General features: G+C 42.2%; 1 protein-coding gene across 2 annotated transcripts in view; it reads left to right on the top strand.

Annotated features, from left to right (window-relative positions):
- LOC139124124 (uncharacterized) overlaps window positions 1-12437 on the top strand; it is a 276954-nt gene that overhangs the window by 150125 nt on the left and 114392 nt on the right. Inside the window, exons 7-8 of one of the 2 annotated variants that reach the window (XM_070690268.1) lie at window positions 7614-7704; window positions 8812-8898. The gene's annotated coding sequence lies outside the window, so the exon portion shown is untranslated. The remainder of the gene's footprint in view (window positions 1-7613; window positions 7705-8811; window positions 8899-12437) is intronic. The other variant, XM_070690267.1, reaches the window with a different exon arrangement.

Raw genomic sequence — 12437 nt, 5'->3', positions numbered from 1 at the left:
GATGGTTTAAACCGGGACTCAAACCCACAATGCACGTCACCCAATCACCTAGCGCAGAGGACAACAGACAACCGCTCGACTAAATCCCCAATCCCAAAAAAGATTGGTTCAATAACTGAGCTAAGGATGTTACAATTCTGACTGCGCCCTCCCTACTCCCCGTAGAGTTCGTGAAGCACTCACGCTAGCACACACGCTATCATACATCTCACACAAACTATATATCGAAGCGAAGCAACGAATACAATGCTTTACACAGGCGGAAGATAGCCTTGGGGACAATTCTGTCCACAAGCAGAGCTATCAACCCAGGAAAGAGAAATACAATGGTTTCAACGGGACTCGAACCCACTACGCACGTCACCCAATCACCTAGCACAGAGGACAACAGGCAAACCGCTCCACTAAATCCCAATCCAAAAAAAGATTGGTTCAATAACCGAGCTAGCAATCTTACAATTCTGACCGGCCCTCTCCACTCGCCGTACAGTTCGTGAAGCACTCACGCTAGCACACACGCTATCATACATCTCACACAAACTATATATCGAAGCGAAGCAATGAATACAACGCTTTACACTGGGCGGAAGATAGCCTCAGGGACAATTCTGTCCATCAGCAGAGCTATCAACCCGGGAAAGAGAAATACGATGGTTTCAACCGGGACTCGCACCCACAATACACGTCACCCTATCACCTAGCGCAGAGGACAACAGACAAACCGCTCGACTAATCCCAATCCAAAAAAAGATTGGTTCAATAACAGAGCTAAGGATGTTACAATTCTGACTGCGCCCTCTCCACTCGCCATAGAGTTCGTGAAGCACTCACGCTAGCGCACACGCTATCATACATCTCACACAAACTATATATCGAAAGAGAAGCAATAAATACAACGCTTTACACTGGGCAGAAGATAGCCTCGGGGACAATTCTGTCCACCAGCAGAGCTATCAACCCGGAAAGAGAAATACGATGGTTTCAACCGGGACTCGCACCCACAATACACGTCACCCAATCACCTAGCGCAGAGGACAACAGACAAACCGCTCGACTTAATCCCCAATCCAAAAAAGATTGGTTCAATAACAGAGCTAAGGATGTTACAATTCTGACTGCGCCCTCTCCACTCGCCATAGAGTTCGTGAAACACTCACGCTAGCACACACGCTATCATACATCTCACACAAACTATATATCGAAGCGAATCAGTGAATAAAATGCCTTACACTGGCGGAAGATAGCCTCAGGGACAATTCTGTCCACCATCAGAGCTATCAACCCGGAAAGAGAAATACGATGGTTTCAACCGGGACTCAAACACAAATGCACGTCACCCAATCACCTAGCGCAGAGGACAACAGACAAACCGCTCGACTAAAACCCAATCCCAAAAAAGATTGGTTCAATAACCGAGCTAAGGATGTTACAATTCTGACAGGCCCTCCCCACTGCCCGTAGAGTTCGTGAAGCACTCGCGCTAGCACACACGCTATCATACATCTCACACAAACTATATATCGAAGCGAATAAATGAATACAACGCTCTACACCGGGCGGAAGATAGCCTCGGGGACAATTCTGTCCACCAGCAGAGCTATCACCCCGGAAAGAGAAATACGATGGTTTAAACCAGCGACTGAACCCACAATGCACGTCACCCAATCACCTAGCGCAGAGGTCAACAGAAAAACCGCTCGACTAAATCTAGAATCCTAAAAAAAAATTGGTTCAATAACCAAGCTAAGGATGTTACAATTCTGACTGCTCCCTCTCCACTGGCCATAGAGTTTGTGAAGCACTCACGCTAGCACACACGCTATCATACATCTCACACAAACTATATATCGAAGCGAATCAATGAATAAAATGCCTTACACTGGGCGAGAAGATAGCCTCAGGGACAATTCTGTCCACCAGCAGAGCTATCAACCCGGGAAAGAGAAATACGATGGTTTCAACCGGGACTCAAACCCACAACGCACATCCCCCAATCACCTAGCGCAGAAAAAAACAGACAAACCGCTCGACTAAATACCCATCCCAAAAAAGATTGGTTCAATAACTGAGCTAAGGATGTTACAATTCTGACTGCGCCCTCTGCACTCGCCGTAGAGTTCGTGAAGCACTCACGCTAGCACACACGCTATCATACATCTCACACAAACTATATATAGAAGCGAAGCAATAAATACAACGCTTCACTGGGTGGAAGATAGCCTCTGGGACAATTCTGTCCACCTGTAGAGCTATCAACCCGGGAAAGAGAAATACGATGGTTTCAACCGGGACTTGAACCCACAATGCACTGCACCAAATCACCTAGCGCAGAGGAAACAGACAAACCTGTCGACTAAATCCCCAATCCCAAAAAGATACGTTCAATAACCAAGCAAAAAATATTACAATTCTGACTGCGCCCTCTCCACTCGCCGTAGAGTTCGTGAAGCACTCACGCTAGCACACACGCTATCATACATCTCACACAAACTATATATCGAAGCGAATCAATAAATACAACGCCTTACACCGGGCGGAAGATAGCCTCAGGGACAATTCTGTCCACCAGTCAGAGCTATCAACCCGTCGAAAGAGAAATACGATGGTTTCAACCGGGACTCGAACCCAAACGCGGGCACCCAATACCTAGCGCAGAGGACAACAGACAAACCGCTCGACTAAATCCCCAATCCCAAAAGAGATTGGTTCAATAAATAGTTACATGAATCTGACTGCGCCCTTTCTACTCGCACGTAGAGTTCGTGAAGCACTCACGCTAGCACAACGCTATCATACATCTCACACAAACTATATATCGAAGCGAATCAATGAATAAAATGCTTTACACGGGCGGAAGATAGCCTCGGGACAATTCTGTCCACCAGCAGAGCTATCAACCCGGGAAAGAGAAATACGATGGTTTCAACCGGGACTCAAACACAATGCACGTCACCCAATCACCTAGCACAGAGGTCAACAGAAAACCGCTCGACTAAATCTAGAATCCTAAAAAAGATTGGTTCAATAACCAAGCTAAGGATGTTACAATTCCGACTGCGCCCTCTCCACTTGCCATAGAGTTCGTGAAGCACTCACGCTAGCACACACGCTATCATACATCTCACACAAACTATATATTGAAGCGAAGCAATGAATACAACGCTTTACACCGGGCGAGAAGATAGCCTCGGGGACAATTCTGTCCACGAGCAGAGCTATCAACCCGGGAAAGAGAAATACGATGATTCAACCGGACTCGAACCCACAACGCACATAACCAATCACCTAGCGCAGAAGACAACAGACAATTCGTTCAATAACCGAGCAAAAAATGTTACATTCTGACTGCGCCCTCTCCACTGCGCCGTAGAGTTTCGTGAGCACTCACGCTAGCACACACACTATTATACATCTCACACAACTATATATATCAAACCAAAGCAATGAATACAACGCTTTACACTGGGCAGAAGATAGCCTCGGGGACAATTCTGTCCACCAGCAGAGCTAGCAACCCGGGAAAGAGAAATACGATGGTTTCAACCGGAACTCGAACCATAACGCATGGCACCCAATCACCTAGCGCAGAGGACAACAGACAAACCGCTCGATTAATCCCAATCACAAAAAAGATTGGTTCAATAACCGAGTTAAGGATGTTACAATTCTCTCTGCGCCCTCTCCACTCGCCGTAGAGTTCGTGAAGACTCACGCTAGCACACACGCTATCATATATCTCACACAAACTACATATAGAAGCGAAGCAATAAATACAACACCTTCACTGGGCGGAAGATAGCCTCGGGACAATTCTGTCCACCAGTAGAGCTATCAACCCGGGAAAGAGAAATACGATGGTTTCAACCGGACTCAAACCCACAACGCATGGCACCATATCACCTAGCACAGAGGACAACAGGCAAACCGCTCGACTTAATCCCAATCCAAAAAAAGATTGGTTCAATAACCGAGCTAACGATCTTACAATTTTGACTGCCCCTCTCCACTCACCGTAGAGTTCGTGAAGCACTCACGCTAGCACACACGCTATCATACATCTCACACAAACTATAATCGAAGCGAAGCAATGAATACAATCGCTTTACACCGGGCGGAAGATAGCCTCGGGACAATTCTGTCCATCAGCAGAGCTATCAACCCAGGAAAGAGAAATACGATGGTTTCAACCGGGACTTGCACCCACAATACACGTCACCCTATCACCTAGCGCAGAGGACAACAGACAAACCGCTCAACTTAATCCCCAATCCAAAAAAGATTGGTTCAATAACTGAGCTAAGGATGTTACAATTCTGACTGCGCCCTCTCCACTCGCCATAGAGTTCGTGAAGCACTCACGCTAGCGCACATGCTATCATACATCTCACACAAACTATATATCGAAGCGAAGCAATAAATACAACGCTTTACACTGGGCAGAAGATAGCCTCGGGGACTATTCTGTCCACCAGCAGAGCTATCAACCCAGGAAAGAGAAATACGATGGTTTCAACCGGGACTCGAACCCACAATGCACGGCACCCAATCACCTAGCGCAGAGGACAACAGACAAACCGCTCGACTAAATCCCCAATCTCAAAAAAGATTGGTTCAATAACAGAGCTAAGGATGTTACAATTCTGACTGCGCCCTCTCCACTCGCCATAGAGTTCGTGAAGCACTCACGCTAGCACACATGCTATCATACATCTCACACAAACTATATATAGAAGCGAAGCAATAAATACAACGCTTTACACCGGGCGGAAGATAGCCTCGGGGACAACTCTGTCCACCAGTAGAGCTATCAACCCGGAAAGAGAAATACGATGGTTTCAACCGGGACTTGAACCCACACCGCACTGCACCCAATCACCTAGTGCAGAGGACAACAGACAAACCTCTCGACTAAATCCCCAATCCCAAAAAAGATTTGTTCAATAACCAAGCAAAAAATATTACAATTCTGACTGCGCCCTCTCCACTCGCCGTTAGTTCTTGAAGCACTCACGCTAGCACACACGCTATCATACATCTCACACAAACTATATATCGAAGCGAATAAATGAATACAATGCTTTACACCGGGCGAAGATAGCCTCGGGACAATTCTGTCCACCAGCAGAGCTATCAACCCGGGAAAGAGAAATACGATGGTTTCAACCGGGACTCGAACCCACAACGCAGGCACCCAATCACCTAGCGCAGAAGACAACAGACAAACCGCTCGACTAAATCCCCAATCCCAAAAGAGATTGTTCTATAACCGAGCTAAGGATGTTACAATTCTGACTGCGCCCTCTCCACTCGCCAGTAGAGTTCGTGAAGCACTCACGCTAGCACACACGCTATCATACATCTGACACAAACTATATCGAAGCGAAGCAATGAATACAACGCTTTACACCGGGCGGAAGATAGCCTCGGGGACAATTCTGTCCACCAGCAGAGCTATCAACCCGGAAAGAGAAATACAATGGTTTAACCGGGACTCAAACCCACAATGCACGTCACCCAATCACCTAGCGCAGAGGACAACAGACAAACCGCTCGACTAAATCCCCAATCTTAAAAAAGATTGGTTCAATAATCGAGCTAAGGATGTTACAATTCTGACTGCGCCCTCTACACTCCCCGTAGAGTTCGTGAAGCACTCACGCTAGCACACACGCTATCATACATCTGACACAAACTATATCGAAGCGAAGCAATGAATACAATGCTTTACACCGGGCGGAAGATAGCCTCGGGGACAATTCTGTCCACCAGCAGAGCTATCAACCCAGGAAAGAGAAATACGATGGTTTCAACCGGACTCGAACCCACAACGCACGGCACCCAATCACCTAGCGCAGAGGACAACAGACAAACCGCTCGACTAAATCCCAATCCAAAAAAGATTGGTTCAATAACCGAGCTAGCAATCTTACAATTCTGACCGGCCCTCTCCACTCGCCGTAGAGTTCGTGAAGCACTCACGCTAGCACACACGCTATCATACATCTCACACAAACTATATATCGAAGCGAAGCAATGAATACAACGCTTTACACTGGCGAAGATAGCCTCAGGGACAATTCTGTCCATCAGCAGAGCTATCAACCCGGGAAAGAGAAATACGATGGTTTCAACCGGACTCGCACCACAATACACGTCACCCAATCACCTAGCGCAGAGGACAACAGACAAACCGCTCGACTAAATCCCCAATCCAAAAAAAGATTGGTTCAATAACCAAGCTAAGGATGTTACAATTCTGACTGCTCCCTCTCCACTCGCCGTAGAGTTCTTGAAGCACTCACGCTAGCACACACGCTATCATACATCTCACACAGACTATATATCGAAGCGAAGCAATAATACAACGCTTTACACCGGGCTGAAGATAGCCTTGGTGACAATTCTGTCCACCAGCAGAGCTATCAACCCGGAAAGAGAAATACGATGGTTTCAACCGGGACTCGAACCCAATACACGTCACCCAATCACCTAGCGCAGAGGACAACAGACAAACCGCTCAACTTAATCCCCAATCCAAAAAAGATTGGTTCAATAACCGAGCTAAGGATGTTACAATTCTGACTGCGCCCTCTCCACTTGCCGTAGAGTTTCTGAAGCACTCACGCTAGCACACACGCTATCATACATCTCACACAAACTATATATCGAAGCGAAGCAATGAATACAATGCTTTACACCGGGCGGAAGATAGCCTCGGGACAATTCTGTCCACAGCAGAGCTATCAACCCGGGAAAGAGAAATACGATGGTTTCAACCGGACTCGAACCCACAACGCACGTAACCAATCACCTAGCGCAGAGGACAACAGACAAACCGCTCGACTAAATCCCCAATCTCGAAAAGATTGGTTCAATAACCGAGCTAAGGATGTTACAATTCTGACTGCACCCTCTCCACTCGCCGTAGAGTTCGTGAAGCACTCACGCTAGCACACACGCTATCATACATCTCACACAAACTATATATCGAAGCGAAGCAATGAATCAACGCTTTACACCGGGCGGAAGATAGCCTCGGGGACAATTCTGTCCACCAGCAGAGCTATCACCCAGGAAAGAGAAATACGATGGTTTCAACCGGGACTCGAACCCACAACGCACGTCACCCAATCACCTAGCGCAGAGGACAACAGACAAACCGCGTCACTAAATCCCCAATCCAAAAAAGATTGGTTCAATAACCGAGCTAAGGATGTTACAATTCTGACTGCACCCTCTCCACTCGCCATAGAGTTCGTGAAGCACTCACGCTAGCACACACGCTATCATACATCTCACACAAACTATATATCGAAGCGAAGCAATGAATACAACGCCTTACACCGGGCAGAAGATAGCCTCGGCAGAACAAAAATTAAATATGGCAGATGTATCTATCATTTTATGAATGTCATATGTAGGCATTTCCAGTATCCATGTTGTATGACCTTTGTCCACCATGATATATTTTACATTCTATGGTTAGTCATATTGTTTACATCACTTTGTTTATTTAAAGACCTATCAGATTTCTTAATTTTATCTTAATGTCATTAAATTTACCCAGAAGGTTTAATGTCCTATTCTCCACTGGCTAATTTGTTGCTTACTAGTCCTTACCGATGAAGTCTAATGGGGAATCTGGGAAGACAGAGGACTGGCTTCCATGCACTCTTCGCCTTCCTGTTGAAAGTGATTATTAAGGCAAGCCTGGACCTATTTCATTCAAATTTAGTAAAAAAAATAGTAAAAAGGAAGAGCAAATTAACAACGCAAAAACACTTTTTGAGCTAGAGATAAGGCGAATCATGGATACAAATAGGCCAGATAAAATAAAAGAATTAGATAAAGCGTATGGCAGATTTATGGCGAGAGTGGATGTAATCATTGATTAAGACAGAGAAAATCATCAGCATTTTAAAAAGGAAGGTAAGGATAAATAAGTTACTTGTGATTAAAAGTAACCCCAAAGTATTAAGAAATGTCAGTCCACCTGGTCCATATTAGTTAATAATTTTGTACATTTTTGAGAGTTACAAAACATTATTTTCTTCATTCAATATCTTGAAAATTAGCCTTGCTGCAACCAATACTTATCAATGACATAGTAAGTATGTTAATGTCTTGCATGTTTAAAACAGAAATTTGCAATTATGCGGGCTGTCGGACTTAATCCTTCAAAACTAGTGTGAAAATTCTGGTCAAAACTTGTTGGTTAAATTTTTCATGCCTTTGTGTAGTGGTTTTGCTGTATTCTTATACTCTCATTCGCTTTTTTCTCATTTTGACATTATTGCCTAGTAATATTGCCTTGTTTGGTTTGTCTGCTCCTATTTGAGCATATTTCAAATAATGACTGTTTGAATAGATAGAGTTTTGTTTTAATTGAAATGTATAGATAATTACATGCTTTTTAGATAAGAGTGCAAATTTCAATTGTATTTGATTTGAAGGTGCACGTCAATGGAGGATTTTGTTGTGTAAAGACCTTTGACCTGTGTACCAGTATGTCTCTAAGGAGCTTTGAAAGTATTCAACAGTTTGTAAATTGTAACTAATATAGTGTTGTCTGTTATTGACATTAATATATCTATCTCACATTCTTGTCTCTCGAAATAATAGCACAACTAAATCTAGAGCATGACATCAACCTCGTTAATAGGTATGTGTAACGCTGTGGTCTTTTCTTCTGTATACAGTTCTATAATATGATGAAGGTAGACCACAAGGCTCCAAACAGCACATGCTTTACATACCTATTCATTTGTAAAGCTGATTACAATTTGCCATTTACTGCTGTTTTTGTTGCAGTTGCACCAACTCTGTCACCTCCATATAGACATTCAACTGGCTTTATTAAAGATGTATCTTCTCATCAATCATTCTCTCCTAAGCCAGGTAGGAATATTTATCTTGATCACCACATTATTTGAATGTTGGTAACAATTATGCGAGTTCTTGATGGAGTACTGATCTAATGTAAGGGAGTACATGTACATTTTAAAATATCTTCTTGATAGTTCAAAATCCGATCATGAATAATACAAAGAACATTAAATGAACATAGTTCGAAAAAACATATTCTAATTGATTTGCAACTGAACTGATTGCTGTCATCATCAAACATCTTAGGGGTACATATAATCTTGAGTTTATTTTCATATTGAATAAATGATATTACTTAAAAATGTGGCTGTGCAAACACTTTTGCTATACACTTAAACATCTTTTTTTCAGACTTTCAGTCTGCAAATGATTGTGTTAATGAATATGAAAGTGAGGACAGGGACAATAAATTTACTTAATACATTTTCGATGTTCTATGGACGTTACCTGAATATCAAGTGGTCTCGTTGAGAAATATTCCTATATTCCTCTTGCTATTTGTAAGGTTTATGTTAATAATCATTTGTAGAATTAATATGGAAAATAAGCTATGAAAATTTGTTGCAGTGTTGAAGAGATTCATTTGTGTTACTTTATGTAATGTAACACGTCTGAAGGCAAATAATGACATTGCTATTTTTAGCTACTAAAGACTATAGTCTACAGAAGCTATTGGGATGGGTATACGTCTGACGTCCAGCATCACTCTGTCTGTATGTCTGTATGTCTGTATGTCTGTCTGCATGTATGTATGTATGTATGTATGTATGTATGTATGTATGTATGTATGTATGTATGTATGTATGTGTGTGTGTGTGGGGGGGGTGTGGTTAGGTGTTGTGTGTGTGTGTGTGTGTGTGTGTGTGTGTGTGTGTATGTGTATGTCTGTATGTCTGTATGTCTGTCTGTCTGTTTGCATGCACGCATGTATGTATGTCCGTTTGTAAGGCGTTTGTCCAATCAAATATCTTGAAAACCGCTGCTTATTTGTTGTGTAGATGAAAATATGATTATGAGAAACTATTTTTTTATGTGTTTGATATTGTTGAAAATATGCAAATAAGCTCAAAAAGGCGTTTTTGGTAAAATTTTCTTGTTCATAACAGCTGGTCAGAGGTTTGTTATTTGGTATACAAGTCCTAGGGAAACCCAACTTAGATTTGTTCAAATTGTGATGAAATATGCAAATCAGTATTTAAAGGAATTTTTTTTTGTCATTTAAGGTCAAAGCCTTTTTACATTAAAACCGCTCATCTGACAGATTCGATATTTGGTATAGAGGTTTCTACAGATAAACCAAATATGATATATTGAATATATGATGAAATCTGCAATTTTGTATTTTTTGTGCTAATTTTGCCATTTTGGTCAAAATATGTGTTTTAAAAAAACTACTTGTCTGATGCTGTCTGTATACAGGTTCCAAGGGGTATCTTAGTGTGATATATTGAAATGTGATGAAATCTTTAATTTTAGCTCACAATTGGTATACCAATATAAGGTTATTGTATAAGCTGAAGTCGATGGCGTCAGTATGTTTTTGTGCATGTATGAACGTATGTATGTATGTATGTAATTAAGTATGTACGTACGTACAGTATGTCTGTTAACATCAAAAACACGCAAACCGCTGCACATTTTAGTTTGGTATTTAGTGTGTTAATGCATCCTGGGCAATAGATGGGATTTTGTTCAAATGAAGTCTGCATCGACAAAATTATGCAAATGAGCTTACAAAATGTGAAAATAGTAAAGATGTAATAACTCAAGAACTTGCTTTGAAAATTTTTGTGCAAGTAACTTAGGTGAACCTTATACAGTTTTACGAATATTGTGCAGATATCCTAATTTTGTATTTTTGCTGAATTGTTTGGTTATTTTTCTCTTTTTACTAAAAATTCTTCTTCTCTGAAACCGCAAGCCCAATCGCTCTCAAATTTGAGTTGGATCTTTGCAGGGTGTTACTCTTCTAATTTGTTGAAATTATGACAAAATTGGGAAAATTACTATTATGTGTGCAATTTTTGTCATTTTTGGTCAAAAAATCTTAGACAGTATTTCCTTTTTAAAACCACTGGACAGACAGCTTTCATATTTGGTACACAGACGTACAGAGATGACAATAGTTAGATATGTGGAAATTGTCCTGAAATATAAAAAATTGTATTTTTAAGACAATATTGTCATTTTTGGTCAAGAAAACTTTATATCAAAATTGCTTGTTTGATAGCTTTGTAATTTGGTATAGTCCCTTGTTTGATAGCTTTGTAATTTGGTATAAAGTCCTGAAAGATGCCATTAGATAAATTTTCTGCTCAAAGTGTTGGGAAACCCCAAAATTTGTATATTTTAGGTACTTTTCTCAGTTTGTGACCTTAAATGACCTACACCAACCCGGGATATGTTGTGAGAGAGTTTCGAAGGCTGTGAACATAATTTTGTCATATTTGGTATCAATTTGTAGAAAAATTTGATCCAGAAAACAAAGCTTATGTGAATTTCTTTCATAGAGGACCAATTTTTGCATCTTTTCTATGTAAGACACACAAGAACTGATGAGAAATTTGGATCCGTGATAATTTCAGATGTTGTAGTCACCGCCCACAGTGGAAGGCATTTCACTATCTGTAACTAACTTAAGTGCTGTTCACATTAGAATGATAACACTCATCGCATTAATTAAAAAATCACTGAGGTTGTAAATACATTTCCTGTCATCTGGCCCAATGTAATACTGTGGTGGACGGGACTCCGCTCAGGATCAGATGAATATCTGGTAACGTGGCTTCGATCCAACCAAGAGAAATCCCGCTCCCCAACTGTTCTACACACACGTTGTTTAAATGTCCTCTCCGGCTACGCCACTGGGTAAAGACCCAGAAAACCGCCCCGGGTAGAAATAGCGACTACAACCGACGTCCCAAGCTAAATAACATAAAGGATCTTGTGATCGCTGAACTCCGGACTGGCTATCACAGCAAGGAAAGGTTGAAATTAACTAAATTCGACAGAGCCGAGCGACAACGATGTCGACACTACGCCATGGAAAGTTCCACTCCTCGAAAGCATGCTAACATTCCACAAAACACGTGACTCCTATCGCACTTCTGATTGGCCACAATCCCCCTGTCCAGCAGGTAAGGAAACCCGTCACTCACGGCCGACAAGTGACGAAGTGAAACCGAAGTGAAGCAATATACCGATCACGAATCACATTAGCATTTCCATAACATCTCCCCCGACCTCAGCGTTCGAAGTCCCTTGAGAATAAGGAATAACAAAAATATAGCAAAGACTAGAAGAAAAGAGGATAGCCATCCCGAAGTCCTGCAAATCAGGGAAAGACTTGCGATATCCGCAAGGTCCCTATCGTCTGTCAACAACAAAAACCGTCGTCGTAGTAACACAACTAAAATCCGCTGCCATGTGCAAAATGCACACCTTGTCACCTGTCTGCAGTCTGTCCAGGCAGCTAACCAACAACTGCTGCCCTGTCATAGGTCCTACACTACCTACAAAAACTTGGAAAACACTGCAACTCCAGAAAACAG

This window comes from Ptychodera flava (genome assembly GCF_041260155.1).
Source record: "Ptychodera flava strain L36383 chromosome 23 unlocalized genomic scaffold, AS_Pfla_20210202 Scaffold_23__1_contigs__length_28996876_pilon, whole genome shotgun sequence".
In the NCBI taxonomy this organism is placed as follows: Eukaryota; Metazoa; Hemichordata; class Enteropneusta; family Ptychoderidae; genus Ptychodera; species Ptychodera flava.
This window is presented reverse-complemented; position numbering and strand designations above follow the sequence as displayed.